Genomic DNA, 17,584 nt, shown 5'->3' on the forward strand with positions numbered 1-17,584 from the left:
CCATCATTTTGTGACACTAAGTTACATTTTTGGCGACCTGATGAGAAGAGTCAACTCATTGGAAAAGACCCTGATGCTGGGAAAGTTTGAGGGCAGGAGGAGAAGGGGACGACAGACGATGAGATGGTTGGATGGCATCACTCAATCAATGGACATGAGTTTGAGCAAACTCTGGGAGACAGTGAAGGACAGGGGAGCCTGGTGTGCTTCTGTCTATGGGGTCACAAAGAGTCAGACACAACTTAGCAACTGAACAACAACAAATTTACATCTTAAAGCAATGATCTGCTGATGTGCCTTGGTGCCAGCCACTTGGCCAATGTGCTTATGAATTGCATTTGCTTGGCTGGAAACTTACAGAAGACAGGGCCACATTTGGGGGTAGTTCAAATTCTTATAAAATGTAGAAAATTTCAAAGAGAGCTTCCAATTGAAAGACAGTTGGTTCAAGATGTGTGTAAGGGATAAGAGAGGTTTATAGTATAGAGTATAGGTGAGTTATAGAATATAAAGTACCCGTATAAAGTATAAAATAATGAGGAATACACAATAAAAAGTAATAGAGAAAGGTCATATCTACAGCTTAGTAAACATAGACTATGTGCTTTCAAGATTCAGACTCTTTACTGAGATGATTAGTGGTTGTTTCTATATGCATTTCTTAGAATAGTTTGCATTTTCTGTTATATTGTAGTAAATATATTAATGATGCCAACTATCTATGGATTTTTAGGCCATTGGGAATCATAGTTCCTAGAATACTTTCTTTTCCTTCACTTTCAATAAGTTCTCATTTGAAGATGTATTAAGTGCCAACTACATTGTGAATTATTCTGGCTATAAAGAGTCTCACAATATGGTCAGAAAGATGGATAAGTAAATATAATTACATCAACATAGTATTGTAATAGTTTCATTTAAATAATATGACTTAATACTTTGAAATAATATAGAAGAACAGGGAAAGAGAACTTAAGTCTTACTAGCTGAGGTGTTAGGAGTGACCAGCTGAAGTGGTTTGAGCACTTCAGAATAAGTGGAAGTAGGGAAGAGCATGGAAATCCATACCCCACCTCCTTTCCCCCAAGTAAGTTGAATTCTCTCTCCTATTTGAAGCATAAGTTAAATGTTTGAGACTATCAGGGGATAAGACTGGAGGTGGGGGCAGAATTCAGTTTATGAAGGAATTGAAGAGTTGAGATTGTATATTGGGTTAGCCAAAAGTTTTGTTCAGGTTTTTGAAAAACAAAACAAACAAAACCAACCTTTGGTCAACCCAATATTTAGTCATTAGGGAGTTTGGAGTCCCTTTGAAAGAAAAGATCAGTTAGTCTTTGCCATTCCTATAAATTTCAAAATTGTAGTAGGTTAGAGTTGAGATTGTATATTGGGTTAGCCAAAAGTTTTGTTCAGGTTTTTGAAAAACAAAAAAACCAAAAAAAAAAACAACCTTTGGCCAACCCAATATTTAGTCATTAGGGAGTTTGGAGTCCCTTTGAAAGAAAAGATCAGTTAGTCTTTGCCATTCCTATAAATTTCAAAATTATAGTAGGTTATACACTCAGGACGGAGAAGGCAATGGCACCCCACTCCAGTACTCTTGCTTGGAAAATCCCATGGACCGAGGAGCCTGGTAGGCTGCAGTCCATGGGGTCGCTAAGAGTCGGACACGACTGAGCGACTTCACTTTCACTTTTCACTTTCATGCATTGGAGAAGGAAATGGCAATCCAATCCAGTGTTCTTGCCTGGAGAATCCCAGGGACGGTGGAGCCTGTGGGCTTCTGTCTCTGGGGTCTCACAGAGTCGGACACGACTGAAGCAACTTAGCAGCAGCATCCACTCAGGAAAATGGTACCTAGTGATAGATACCTGATTGAACCTGAAAACACAATTTGGGGCACATCACTTGTGATTTTTTAAAAAATTGATGAACAAATTCTGTCACATACATTAAGGCTAGAATTATACTCAAAGTTGATTTCCATATAAAGGAAGTTTATGAAGACATATCTGCTTACCTTGCAATCATTCAAGAAGCCAAAATATGGATACAAAGGGAATAAAGAAAAAAGTTATAACATTATAAATAGGGGTTACATGGTGTGACACATATTCTCACACTAAGCCCTGAGAGGGAGAGACCACTGGGATTAAAGTAGTCAACTCAGAATTGATAGAAAAGGTAGGTCTCCAGTTCAGCTTTGGAAAATGAATGAATTAAAATAAGTAAAGCAGGAGGCTAAAGCATTCGTTTTGGAGATTGCACAAACAAAGACTTGAAAGTGGAATTTACTATGATATTTGTTGGTAAGATTAATCTTTTGCTTATTTTGCGTTCATGAACCAAAGCCCATAACGTTATTCAAATTTCTTTAGTCTTATCTGAATGTGCTTTGTTGCGCTAGGATTCCAAACAGGTGAGTTAAATGAGGCAGAAACCATCTACTTTTATACCTCTGAAGCCCTTGACGGTGGCACTAGGTTCGGGGTTACTATTCTGGAGGATGTGGATACAGCAGTTTCTAGGTTCCTGAGCGTCTGAGTTCTGGCTTTATTCATTCGGAAGTAGTGGGTGCCCAGGACAGCATGTAACAATAATATGATTTGCTAAGCTTGTTAGAGCCTATCTTGGCGTTCAGCTTGAACACACTTCGCCAGTGATATTAGACTACTTTGAAGTGAAAAGTTTAAAAATAAAAATAAAAAAAGACTACAGTCAAGGTCCAAAAGAATGATATACAACAACTGGAGTGTTGTTAGACAAATAGGTCAGATTGTTGGCAGAAATTCTTAATGTTTCAGCTGGGAGGGGGAAAATGAAGCATGAAACTCAAATACAATCCATTTACCAGCCATGGAGGTTTCCAAGGGTGACTTTTTGCTTGTCTGGATTTTCAGCAGTCTGAAGTATTGTTTTTTCCCTCAGATACTGACTCTTTCTTGAAATTAGTAATGGAATAGACATTGTATTTTCCTTTGTGCACAATGAAACGGCTCATCTCAAAGTCAGTAGGAGGAGTGAGAGGCTTATCTTAAAGCATGGGCATGCATGCTTGTTTCATAAAAAATTAAAGAGGTCAGTGTGAACCTGGAGGATAATTTAGAGGGGCACATTTTTTTTCATCTGGTGATCCTATGCTGCTGTCCAAGGCAAATCTGGGCAATTCTTTGAATATTGTTTCATGAGAACTTATTTATGTGTGGTATTCTCTGGAAGTGAAAGTTGCTTAGTCATGTCCAGCTCTTTGCAACCCCATGGACTGTGGTGCATGGAATTCTCCAGGCCAGAATACTGGAGTGGGTACTCTTTCCCTTCTCCAGGGGATCTTTCCAACCCAGGGATTGAACCCAGGTCTCTTGCATTGCAGGTGGATTTTTTACCAGCTGAGCCATAAGTCTATAATAAATTCAATCTAAACCACTAATTTTATGTCTTTACTTTAAAACTTCATTTGCTTTTGTGAATATAAAGTGTTTTTGTTTTTGTTTTTTTTCAAATAACACTAGGTTAAGCTATCCTAAATATATTTACAGGCCTTATTTTTTATTTGTCTTTTGATTTTGTCACTGTGTTATGTTCTGGGCTCTTGATAATTGATAAGTTATTGTGCTTTCTTAAAAAAATAAAGGTGGGATAAGTGTTAACATTCTCTCCAATTCCAGCATTCTGTCTTGAAGACAATGTCCTGTCACTAGCTCACTCTTGGTCCCCAACACAGAAGAGAGGCACACGGACAAAATACAGATTATAAACTTTGCCTGTTGATATGAAGACTATGGATTTATTAAAAAGTATTTATCAAATGCCTAACATAGACAAATATGATGGCAAATGTAAGAATACTGGTCCCTTCCCACAAGAACTTTAAATGAAAAAGAGGAGGAGATAAAATATCTAAGAAAATGAACTAAATACACTTGTGATAAGTGCTTTATGGGAGAAGTCCTTCTGGGAATGTATAACACAGGAACTCGACCTACATAGGGTATTGGAGAAGGCTTTTTCTAAGAAGGTGAGTTTCAAGCTGACGCCTGCAGCATGAGTAAGATTACTGTGGTGAAAGATGTGTGTGTCATGCACATGTGCCAGGGAGTGTATCAGGAGGGAAGTATTTCAAGGAGAGGGACATTATGTTTGAAAAAAATGTGAAATGGAAAGTTAACCTGATATATATTAGAGACATTTTTAAAAGGCTGTAGTGAAAACACAGAGCAAGGGGGAAAGTGATTTAAATGAGAAGAAACATATCACACAGGGCCATGAAAGGCAATTCAAAGATTCTGGATTGGATTCTAGAAGCTGAGGGAAGACATTGAAGCGTGGGCCTTTACATAATTGCGTTTGCAATTTGCAAAGCTCATACTTGCCTCTGTGTGAGAATGCATGGTATTTCCTATGGGAACAGTAGATCATTAACAGAGAAACCAAAATGAGCCCATGGGAGGTTGTGGTGCCTTCCAGAATGGAAGGGTTCCAGTGAATGCTTGTGATTCCAGTGTGAGTGAGGGAATAGAGAAAGATTAGGGTTAAAAACTAGGTGGGTAGGGGTGGAGCTGGGAGTAAAAATACAAGAATCTAGAGAGATGGCAGAACAGGGGAAGATAAACCCAAAAGGTCAAGTATTTATGGATTTTACCTAGTTTTAAAAATTGACAATTATGCCATTTTAAGTGAAAAGAGAGTGCTCTTCATTCTTTTAATAATTAGTGAGTATCTTTCATGCTCAAATACTGTATGGAGACCCTGAGGATACCTGTATTTTAAGCATTGTGCAGAGATTATACAATTTCTTTTTGTATCTGGATATGGTTAAGAAAATTGAGCTATTCCAATTATTCCTGGAATAAAGGGATTTAATACAGGAATTAAAGCTTATTCATCTTGGACAACAACCATCTGGAAGGCTGCAGTTAGAAGATTGGGGAAAGAGTCATTGAAAACTTCACAGTCAAACACTAAAGTGGGTGTTTTTCAAAAGTACGATGATAAACCACTAGAAATTTTTAGTCTTTGGGAAAGATATTTTTCCAGCTTGCTGTAGTAAAGAGATAACACACAGGGAAATCAGAGAAACTACTACAGTTGCTCACAATGACCCCCAAAGAACAATGATCTCACCTCCGTTCTGCCTTGTAAATGTCATGTGTGTGCGTATGCATTTGTGTGTGTGTGAGTCGGTCAGTCATGTCCAACTCTTTGTGACCTCATGGACTGTAACCCACCAGGCTCCTCTGTTCATGCGATTTTCCAGTTAAGAATACTGGAGTGGGTTGCCATTTCCTTCTCCAACAGATCTTCCTGACTCAAGGATCGAACCCAGGTCCCCTGCATTGCAGGCAGACTCTTAACCATCTGAACCACCAGGGAAGCCCTCTAGATATCCTGCAAGTGACTTATAGGTAAACTTTATCCCAAAGCCACATAGGAAAGAAATATCTTGGAATGTAGCTCTTGGCTTCCCCTCTGCATTATAGAGGATATCGTAGAGTAGAAGTGTGTTAATACAGGTTCTCCATGAAGTTGGCTCTAAGATGGAGTTAAACATGCAGTTTTTATTAGGGGAAATGCCTGTGAGAGAAAAATGAAGAGGAAGCTGAGAAAGCTGGAAGAGATGTCAGACCATGATGCTCTTATAATTAGTACACAAAGCAAGAGGGAAGAAGTGTTAAGTGGAAATGACACAGACCACTGTGCAGTCTAATGAAGATTCGCCAAAGTTTCAGGGAGCCTTCAGACCAAAGTTGGTCACCGGAGTCCCAGGTCTCTCAGAAAGATGTCTGCTCGACATCCTTGCCACACTCAGTCATTGACTGGAAGTAGCCCATGGCAAGGGTGGTCTCAATGAAAATGTGGTGATGAATCTCAGAGCACACAGCAGGGGCCTTTCTCCAAGAAGCTCTCTGCAGCTGGAGGTCTGTGAAACCTGTTTTCATGCACATCACACTAAGGATCAAGTGAAAGGCTGGCATCTAATAATCTAGCAGAGTCCACTCTTTTGTCAACTTCGTATCCATACTTCCCCTTTAACCCCTGTTCAGCTTCAGAAGAAAGAACAGAACAGCATCTGATGCAGCTTTTCTGACTACAACCAAACACATCCTCATCTTTGCACACAAAAAATGGAGATACTACATGATGGCTGCGACTTTATTTACCCTGGGTGATATTTATAACTCTTCTAACAAATCACAATCCTTTTGATATCCTTTAACTTAAACAATGAGTTATAGAGTTAACTGCTATTAACATATCTTATATCAGATAAAAAGTGAATTGGAGAAGGAAAAGATCAATTACTTTATATATATATGCAAAATAATGAGAAACATGGATGACTAATCCAGTTCCCATTCTTGAAACTAGTTGTAAGGCTAAAACTGCAATTTGACACTTTCTTCCTCCACTGTTCATTTCATACTCCCTTTGCACTCAGCCAGTACCCCAGTTGGTGTGGTTTTTATCCTGGTGGGTCTCTACTTTCAGTAGTTTTGCTTGTATTTTGTTATTGTAGTTTCTCAGAAATGCTTACTATGGAATATGGGGATACTAAGAGTTTCCTCAGAGAATCCCTTGGGTTCCAGGCATGCTCCTTTATGCCCCAGTGAGTGACAGTAACTCTGTTTCCCCTTGATAGGTCACCGAGCCGATGTATAAACTCCTTTGTTCGTTTGAGACACCCAAAGTGACCAGGTGTCAGCCTCAATTTTTAGGACAAGGAAGCCCTTGTTTAGGACAAGAAACCCCAAGCACTTGGAAGCTTCTTTGTTTTGGAAACCAAGACCTTGGATTAAAATGAAATCAAAGTTTTGGGGATGAGAAACAAAAGACTTCTACTGGGTCATGGGATGTCATAGTGAGATGATTCATTCTTATTTCCACCCTTGGTTTCCCAGACTCAGGCATCCTAGCTGAGTGCTGGTTCAAATCATGTCATATTCGACATACTAGACATTAACTAGTCCTGTAAAACTATTGTAATCCACGTAGTGCCACAACTGAGTTCTTCATTCTTCTACCAGGCCACCTCTGAAAGTGATCTCCTTGCTCATTTGCTCAGTTCGTGGTGATCAATGATGCCTTGGTTCAAGCCCATCTGTTAAAGCCTGCAGAAACTATCCATCTGAAGCATCCCAGAGACGTTTCAGATACAGTTCCCTTCTTTTAAAAAGTTTCCAGGAATAAAACAGTCACATCGATCATCATTTCATGATTAAGAAATTAAAAATGCTTTAAGGGAGGCACAGAGAGTATGCTTTACTGATTAAGAAAGCGGGGAAAAAAGTCACTTCCAGTTTGGCTGTCAGAAAAGCCTGAACGGAGAAGCAATGTGAACCCGAGGAGCTGCTCCAGGCACTGGAAATGAGAGCAAAGGCAAAACAGGGAGCAATTTCAGGAACTCAGCAGGAGCTGGCTGACTTGGCCGGCGATAAAACAAGTGTAAGAAACAGGTGGGAAGGGAAGTTTGAAAGGCGAAAACATGTAAGATCTTTGCAGGAATCAGGAATGTCCATCTAATGACATCTTCCTGCCACGGGAAGTAGCAGGAGGGTTGTCTTTTTGTTTGTTTTCTTCCAGAAAGAAAAAAAAAAGTTATTGCAGCATATTACAGCAGATGAAAGGTCAGAGCTGAAACCCTGTTTCTACTGCTCAGTGGTGTGGTCTTGGTACAAAGCACAAGGATGGAGATTCTCTGAGCTTCAGCTTCATTGTCAGTAAATGTGGCTGATGATACCTCCTTCACAAGGTTTAGAGGATGAAATGCTACAGCAGGCCATAGTACCATAGTACCTAGTTCTTTCTTAAATAATTAAGTCTGGATCTATGCATTCAACTAGGCGGTAGATCATGATGACAAGGGAGATTGACGACTGTGCGTGGGAAGCGTCAGGTATGGCTACAACCTATGACTCACGTGCACAAGGTCCCACAGTGATTTTCTGAGACGGAATCTGAGGCCAGGGCTTCCAAGACTCTGAAAGGACTGGGATGGAGCACGTAAGTGCAGTGGCCCTTCTTCAAACCACATTCTATCAGATCGTGACCTGTGCCTTTGATTTTCTTTTCATCTCATCCTCCAGGGTGAAAAGTTACTTTAGGACAGTTTGTTGCATTATAAAACTATATCCAGTATATAATTTCATAACTTTGAATATTAGATAGTGTGTCCATTGCTTAAACTATTTTGGAATTTTAACAGAATTCTACACACTCTCAACTCCCCCCTCCCCATCGCGTCTTCTGCCACATGGAAAGACTCCTTCACAGTCAGTCATTATGACCAGTCAATCAATGTAATCAATCTATTAATGGCATGCTCTTGTGATGTACCAGGGCTGTTCTAAGCCCTACACATAGAAGCATGAAACAAGATATGTGCATATGAGGTATGTGTTCTGCTTTTTTTTCTTTAATTTTTTAATTTTTTGGCCACACTGTGCCATACACGGGATCCTAGTTCCCCGACCAGGGATTGAACCTGCATCACCTGCGTCGGAAGTGCACAGTCCTAACCACTGGACCCCCAGGGAAGTCTGAGGTATGTGGTATTTTTACAGATGAGAAAACTGGGACAGAAGAGAATCAAGTAATTTGCCAAAGCCTCAGAGGCAGGTGTTGAGCGGCAGGACTGGGATTCAAAGCATGAGTGCCAACCGTACACTGCCCTGGCACCTTACACCCACCTTGCAGGGCACCCGAAGACAGTGGCCCCGTGTCCCCTATAGTCCTGCACACACACCTTCACGAGGATTCCCCATTCCAGGCTTTTCGTTTTCATCCAAATGAGACCATCTCACTAACACTCGCCTTAGTGCAGGCCTGCAGCCCTTGTTTTGCCTTCGATAAGTTGAAATACTCTTTCTCTGTCTGATCTACACCCTGCTTCAAACGATATTTCTGTATCTCCAGTTTTGAAAGTTTAAAACCCTGGGGTTAAACCTAGATTTCTTTGCAGCAAAATCCCTCCACTTCAGTTTCCTGCGCTTTCCCTCTCGCTGCATCCAGCACAGGACAGGGCCTGTACGCTTTGTGTGTGGATCCTCAGACGGGCCCCTTGGCATGGAGGGTAAGATTGCTGAACTGCAGCATTTTTTTTTTTTTTTAACCTCTCAGCTGAGTGCAAACTTGAAATCAGATTGAATTGCTGGAGCCGTTAGAGGGGACTTCAAAGCTTGCACCGGCAAAAGAAAGAAACTTACAGGAGTAGAGGAATTTAAGGAGAGGTCAGAGACACCTAGAAGAATTTCATTAAATTTTGATATATGGGAAACATCTTTTATTTTTGGCTGCCCATGAAAGCTTTATATACCTATCTATTTGACTGGCTACCTGTCTATCTACCATCTATGCCTCCCTCTCCCCCCAACTAATATATTGGAGTTGGAAATTTTCCGGGGGACACCCAAAGTTTGAGTTAAGTATGATCTAAAGTTGGGCAAAGTCAAGAGCCAAGGAAACCCACATCACCAGCCACATTTGCGTTATAGTGTCAGCATCTTAACTGAGCTACCACTTATCTGGCATTTCTTTTGAGTCAGTCACCACCTAAATAGTTGAGCTCTATTAACTTGTTTTACCTTCACAGCAACTCCATAAGCCAGCTTGATACTGGCTTCCTTTTACAGATGGGGAAACTGAGGCACAGAGAGGTTAAGTGCTTGCTCAAAGTCACAGTTAGGGTGTGGTGGAGCAAGAATTTGAACCTTATTTGTTTTGGAGACCACGCTCTTTACCACTACATTGTACTCCCATGACTTCTGAATTCTTATCTCCCTATATTACATTTGTTTTTTTCCTCTGTCTCAAAAACCTAATCTCAGACATGTATAGGCGTGACTGCTTAGACTTTATTCATTGAGAACTGCTGTCTCTCCCAGCAAGAAGAAACCCCTCATAGCGTCTTCCTGCCATGGGATTCTGGCCGCTTCCAATTCCACCAGGGATTGGAACCTGACCTAGGTAGGGCCAACAAGATTCTCAGGATGGGGAACTGAAGGTGAAGAGTGAGAACAGCACAAATTCAGGGAAGGTTCATGAACTCCTGCTGTGAAGGTTCCCATCTTCCCGAATCCTGATTATTAATAATGTCTTTGGATTTTGTGTGACCCCTGAGAATCTTTCTAATAAATTTGCTATATGAATAGACCAGTTGGAGATGGCCTTTGTGACTTGTAAGCAAGGATCATAATTAGGTAAGACACTGTGCCTCCCGTTAGCAGCTTTTTCACACAGGCTACCTGTCAAACAGTTCCCCAGTAATAAATATTATTTTGCTAAGCCACACACATGCTATTATTCTTCCCTCAGTAAAGGGAAGGTGTGCTCAAATACACACACACACAAGGTGCTCTAGCCATATTTCACTTTTTTCCCCTATCAATTGTTTTCTTATTTTATAGCTAGACATTTCCTTTAGGTATTTTCAACACATATTTATTTTTATGAAATACAAATTCACTATGGAATCTAAATCTTATAATTAATACTAACTCCAGAAAGCATCATTGCTCAATCAAACTTAATAGCACCTGTTGCCTTGAGATATTACTGATGCCAGCCCTTCAAAACCATGGCATAACCACTCCATAGCAAAGGGTGCAATGACAGCTGTGAGCAGGGGCACTTAGCGAGAGGCACTGAGGCAAAAGGTGAGGAGGGAGGAGCATAATTCTACTCTTACATCAGTTTGTAAATTAAAAGACGCTTGCTCCTTGGAAGAAAAGCTATGACCAACCTAGACAGCGTATTAAAAAGCAGAGACATTACTTTGCCAACAAAGGTCCATCTGGTCAAAGCTATGGTTTTTCCAGTAGTCAGGTATGGATGTGAGAGTTGGACCATAAAGAAAGCTAAATGCCAAAGAACAGATGCTTTTGAACTGTGGTGTTGCAGAAGACTCTTGAGAGTTCCTTGGACTGCAAGGAGATCCAGCCAGTCCCTCCTAAAGGAAATCAATCCTGAATATTCACTGGAGGACTGATGTTGAAGCTGAAACTCCAGTACTTTGGCCACCTCATGTGAAGAACTGACTCATTGGAAACGACCCTGATGCTGGGAAAGATTGAAGGCAGGAGGAGAGGGGGACGACAGTGGATGAGATGGCTGGCTGGCATCACCGACTCGATGGACATGAGTTCAGTAAACTCTGGGAGTTGGTGATGGACAGGGAGGCCTGGCGTGCTGTGGTTCATGGGGTCGCAAAGAGTTTTGGACATGACTGAGCAACTGAACTGACTGACTGATTTTAATAGAAGAAAAACACTATGTCATAAACATTTGAAATTCATATTTTCATTTGATTTAAAATTCAACCAATCAGCTTATCAATAATATCTTTGTTTAAAAAAGTAATTAGCTGCCTGTTGCATTGCTAGGCTATTTCAGTATTAATATTTCTGTTCTTTTTTGGTTCTATTAACTTTCCCATTCATCTTTGCCTGTTGCTCATGTTGAAATCAACAAAGATCAGTACTGTGAGTGCCTTTTTTTTTTTTTTTTAATTGAAATGGAGCTTCCCTGGTGACTCAGGAGGTAAAGAATCATTTTGCAATGCAGGAGACCTAGGTTCGATCCCTGGGTTGGGAGGATCTCCTGGAGAAGGGCATGGCAACCCACTTCAGTATTCTTGTCTGAAGAATCCCCATGGACAGAGGAGCCTGGAGGGCTACAGTCCATGGGGTCACAGAGTCGGACATGACTGAGCAACTAAGCACAGCACAGTGCTGGTTTCAATTTCAAATTTCGTAGTTGATTTACAGTGTGTTAATTTCTGCTGTAAAGCAAACTGACTCAGTTATATACATTCTTTCTTATATTCTTTTCCATTATGGTTTATCCCAGGATATTGAATATAGCTCCCTGTGTATACAGTAGGGCCCTGTTGTTTATCCATCCTTTGTGTAACAGTTTGTATCTGCTCGCCACAAACTCCAATCCATCCCTTCCCCACCCCTCCTTGGCAACCGCAAGTCTGCCCTCTACCTCTCTGAGCTGTTTCTGTTTCATAGGTAGGTTCATTTGGGCCATATTTTAGGTTCCACATGTAAGTGATATCACAGGACATTTGTCTTTTCTCATACGATGATCTCTAGCCGGGCCTTTGCTTTTGATTACACCAAGATTGCTCGAGAGGGGGAAGTTCATGATGAGGACGGACGGACAATCACTAGTACCCGTACATCTCTCTGTATTGTGGTTCATTCATTACAGGCCATATTTGGAGCTGTATCTACTTTTTTTTTTTTTGGTATTTAAACTTTTAAGTTCAAAATATTGCTTCCACCTTTTGTTTTGGCTGTCTAAGCCTCTTATTAATGACTCGTGTGATCAAGGAGGGACAAGCCAACCTCATCTTCCCTTTAGTGAAGTCGTTCTGAACCAAGGGCCACTCTGTCCTTCAGAAAACATTCAGGGATGCCTGGAGAAAATTTTGGTTGTCACATGGGTGGAGGGAGAGTGTGGCTGGTATCCAGTGGGTAGAGGCCACAGATACTGCTCTATATCCTACAAGGCACGAGATAGCACCCCGACCCACCAAGGTCACTGGTGGAGAAGCTGTGGGGCTCTCTGTAGCGTTACAGGAAGGCAGTGCACTGAGATGGTGAAGAGCGTGAATTTCAGAGCCAGACACAGCTGGCCTAAAATTCTGGCTCTGCCATTCACTGGCTCTGATGTTACTGGCAAGCTGTTCTTCCTATCTGTGCCTCAGTTTTCCTACCTATGAAATAAATAATAGTGATCATTACTGTGTAGGTTTGCTGGGAAGATTAAGTGAATGAACTGATACACGTAGAACAACTTAACATTGTTCAAGGCACATGATACTTGATAATAAGTCACAGATTTCATACTCTTCGCCTGAAATAGTTTTCTCCCAAATAAAATTTCCTAGGAAGCTCAGACAAAAATAAAATAAACAAAAGATGAATGCAAAAGCACACAAATGGACACACATACTGAATCACGAGTCCTTATTCTAAGGCCACGAAGCCCAATCACCAAAAGGCCTCCGAGACCCAGCTTACTATTGCCCTTGTCTTTCTCAGTTTGCATAGAGCACAGGTGTGGCAAATTCAAGTGATTACAGGGGCCAGACAGTTAAATATATGGCACAGGTGGCCTAATGTTGGCATTTTAACATATAGGACTGTCTTTACTTCTACAAAGAAATATATTTGCTCCCATTTTCCTTGAATCATGTGGCTTTTTTGTTTTCCTGGTCCTGACAGAGACATGGGTACGGAGAAATATTTCTCTCCCATAATCCACCCAACAGTACAATAAAAATGATAAGTGGTAAGTAACACTTGGCGGTGATGCTGGAGAGACAGTTGTAGGGTGTGTGTGCTAACGGGTGACGGCAGACCTGGCCTTGAAAGGGCAGCTGCTACTCAAATTTGGACAATTGTTGAAATGTGAGAGTGTAGGTCCAGTGGATGCCAAATCTTTCTTCACCTTCTGGCAAGAGCCAGAACTCTGGATTTTTATGTGAACTCTCTTGATATTTAAGTGTTAGTTTATATTCTTGAAAAATTGCTCTGCAGATAAAACATGGCTGAGGACTAAATTCTACTGTCTCTAGACTAATAAAATTAGGACTCTTTTCTACCTTTCAATCTCATTATCACGATTCAGAATTCTCGGCACTCTTGACTGCATTTACTCGTTCAACAATTATTTTTGAATGTCTGCTGTGGATCCAGCACTATTTTACATGCTAGGGACATAGCAATGAAGAATACAAAATGCCTGCATTAGGAAGCTTGCGTTCTTGTGGGAAGAGACAAGGAAGATAAAAAAATATGGAATATACCAGGTGATGGTGTGGGTTACCGACAGCATCTAGCAAGCAGAAAAGCTAGAGAAAGCCTTGTGTGCTGCTGTGCTGTGCCAGTTGTGTCTGACTCTTTGCGACCCTGTGGACTATAGCCCGTCAGGCTCCTCTGTCCATGGGGTTTCTCAGGCAAGACTACTGCAGTGGGTTGCCATTTCCTTCACCAGTGGATTGCCATTTCCTTCTCCAGTGGATCTTCCTGACCCAGGATCAAACCTGAGTCTCCAGCATCTTGTGCATTGCGAAGGGGATTCTTTACCACTGAGCTACCTTGGAGTCCCAGGCCTTCTGTGAGAGGCCTCAAAACAAAAAGTCACTTGAGCAGAGACATAAAAATGATAGTAAAGCAAGCTTACTGATGTTTCAGGTCCTAGACTTACAGACGATTGGTACAGAAGGTGCCAAGGCCCTGAGGCAGACAGATAGGGAGGCCAGAGCACAGTGAGTGCGGACCAGTGTGGAAGGGTCTGTGGGCTCTGGAAAAGGTTTGGATTTTGCAACAAGTAGATGGAAAGCCATTGGAAGAGTTCTAGTGGAGAAGTCACAAGTTTCCATTTATATTTATTAGGATTATTCTGGCTATATTGAGAAGAGATGGTAGAGAAACCTATTTAGAGTCTCTGAGAACAGTAGTTGAGCCTGAATTTTGGTAACAGTCAGTTGTGAAAACAGTTGAAGCTGGTTTTTAACTTAATGCCACTTTTCTTCAGTTCTCCCAGTTAAAGTGGTGGTGGTTTCATCACTAAGTCGTGTCTGACTCTTGTGACCCCTTGGACTATAGCCTGCCATGCTCCCCTGTCCATGGGATTTCCCAGCAAGAATACTGGAGTGAGTTGCCATTCCCTCCTCTAGGGGATCTTCCCAGCCCAGGGATTGAACCTGGGTCTCCTGCCAAATAATTGGCAGGCAGATTGTTTTACCACTAAGCCACCAGTGAAGCCACTTCTCTTACTTACAGGCAAATTTTAAAGATCCCCAGGCATCATATTCTTTTCCTCTCTAGAATCTTCCAGATCTCATAGCTTTGTACTTGCCCTTATTCCCCTCTGCTAGGCTCTTTCTGACTTAGACTATTAGATGAAATGGACTCTTCTTTTCCTAAGCTCATCTTTACCCCAGGAAGCTATCACGTTTTACTCTGCATTCCTTATCTTATTCTTGGATTTTGAAATCATCACCTGCACTCTGCACCCACCATGCTCCACTTGGTCTGGAAGAGATTTGAGGAGGACTCCTGTGTGCTGGGGGATATTTATTTCTGGCCGTCTCTTCTTCAGTCGTCAAAAGGTGGGCATCTGTGCATCTCTTATTCTTTGGATCGATGATTTTACCACGTCTGGATAGTTTTTCTGTTTTCTCTTTAAAAGCTGTTTTCATTTCCTTCATTTCCTCATTTCATTAAGAACACGAGCTCTGAAGATGATCAAAGTTCAAATGCTGGCTTTTTCCAGTTCATGGGTCCCGAGGTGAGAAACTCAACTTCTCAGAGGTTCCTGCTGTATTAAACGGGGACACCAGGACTCATCGGACAGGGCTGTTGTATTAATTGAGTTAATACATGTAAAGTACTTGGAACAGCATCTGACACAGAATTTTCATTTAATAAATGTTAGTTATTATTATTCTTATTACCATTCCTTTTCCTTTTCATTATTTAGATGCTTTCAAAAGTATTGAATCTTTCAATGAATATTTAACGTGTGTACCTACTGCTCAATAAATCAGGGTTTAAAACTAAAATGAATAGTCAGTAACTTACAAAAGTTTAAATATTCACTGAATGATATGATCACTATTAGCAAAATGTCACTTGAGTTGACTTTTTTTTTTAACAGAAGGAAAATGAGAAGGATTTTAATTTAAATGAATCGAAGCTATTTTATTTCGTAAGACCCTGCCAGAAAATGTGCGTAGTTTCAGAATTTTAAGTGGTAAAAGGCCACCTCCCGTGAATCTTCCTTTAGTATTAATGTATTTTTTTTTAATATATCTGACCTGTGTTAGAGAATTAGGTCCCTCATGGGTGTGGAAAAAAGGAGGTGGGGGATGCGGTTGGAAGGAGGAGGGCGCAGGTTTTTCTTTTTTCTTCAGAAATAATAATGACCCCAACAAGATCAGACTTAGTCTCATTTTAAGGAGAAAGGTGTGGAGAGACAGAGCAAAGAGATGAAAGAAAGGAAGCCAGATGGAAAAGGAATAGCGTGAATCATTTACAAACTCCACAGTGAGTTATAATTGGTATTTATTTATGACTTCCATTCTTTCGGGAATTCAATGAGAGGAAATCCAGTCTAAAAAACAAATACAGACAACCTTTGATTTTTATAGAATTCAACACATGGCTGCCTTTACAGCAAAAGTTCCTTCAGTTCAGTTCAGTTCAGTTCAGTTGCTCATTTGTATCTGACTCTTTGCAACCCCATGAATCACAGCATGCCAGGCCTCCCTGTCCATCACCAACTCCCAGAGTTCACTCAGACTCATATCCATAGAGTCAGTGATGCCATGCAGCCATCTCATCCTCTGTCGTCCCTTTTTCCTCCTGCCCCCAATCCCTCCCAGCATCAGAGTCTTTTCCAATGAGTCAACTCTTTGCATGAGGTGGCCAAAATACTGGAGTTTCAGCTTTAGCATCATTCCTTCCAAAGAACACCCAGGGCTGATCTCCTTCAGAATGGACTGGTTGAATCTCCTTGTAGTCCAAGGGACTCTCAAGAGTCTTCTCCAACACCACAGTTCAAAAGCATCAATTCTTCGGTGCTCAGCTTTCTTCCTTAGGTAGATATTTAAAAGAAAACTCAAACTGCAGGAAAATCAGTCTGCAATAGATTTTCCAGGCCTGTCCTTTAGTTATTTATTAATTTATTCCCTTGTCATTTTATCAGATAACTAAATCCTCTGGAAACCCTGATACATCCTGAATCCTTAGCTTCAAATTTCTGAATGAGCAGTGATGAAGAAATGGATGGAAACATGATTCCAGCATTCCAAAAGACTGTGAAAGCAAGGAGCAAACACACCAAAAGATTTTAAGACCCTGCTGGGCGTGTTCATCTTATTTGAGATACAGTGCAGACCCAACCAGACAGTGATTTCAGATCTTTATATCTGTGTCAAGGTGAGACACAGCCCTTCTAAAGGCCACTTTTCTCTGAGCCCTATTACCTGGACTTACAAATTTCCTCCCTTAATGTCATGTACGTTTAGACAGAATGTTTATACACGCTTAAATGAAAATAGTTAAATGAAAACACACGATGAAGTGGAAATACACGTGAACATAATTGAGGCTGGCAGAAGGATTAACATCATCCAGATTCAATGCTGTTTGGAAAGTGGTTCGGTTTTTCTGTTGGCTCGCTTATGAATCTGCTGCCTCCAGTTGTAAAAGGTAGTAATTTGGTTTAACCATTGGCCTGGTGCACTCCATCTTCCTATGAGTTGAATACTTTCCATCTCTACATGGTATCCTGTTAAATATTTATTACCGAACAGTGTTGGAAATCAGATGAGGTTTTGTATCCAACTAGGACATAAGCTCCCATGTGGAGCCCCTCCCCTAATTAAACCTCCATGTCCTGTCCTTGTAATAAATGCTTGACTGAAGAACAAGAAAGAAAAACAGAAGTCTCCTGATTAGGCTAGATTGCATTTCCTATGCCTTAAAATAAGTTTTTTTTTTTCAAACCAGCAAGAAAGCAACAGTATAATGTGTCTTTTTCTTTCCTTGTTTAATTCTTAGGTGACACA

This window comes from Bos mutus, chromosome 27 (genome assembly GCF_027580195.1).
Source record: "Bos mutus isolate GX-2022 chromosome 27, NWIPB_WYAK_1.1, whole genome shotgun sequence".
Taxonomy (NCBI): domain Eukaryota; kingdom Metazoa; phylum Chordata; class Mammalia; order Artiodactyla; family Bovidae; genus Bos; species Bos mutus.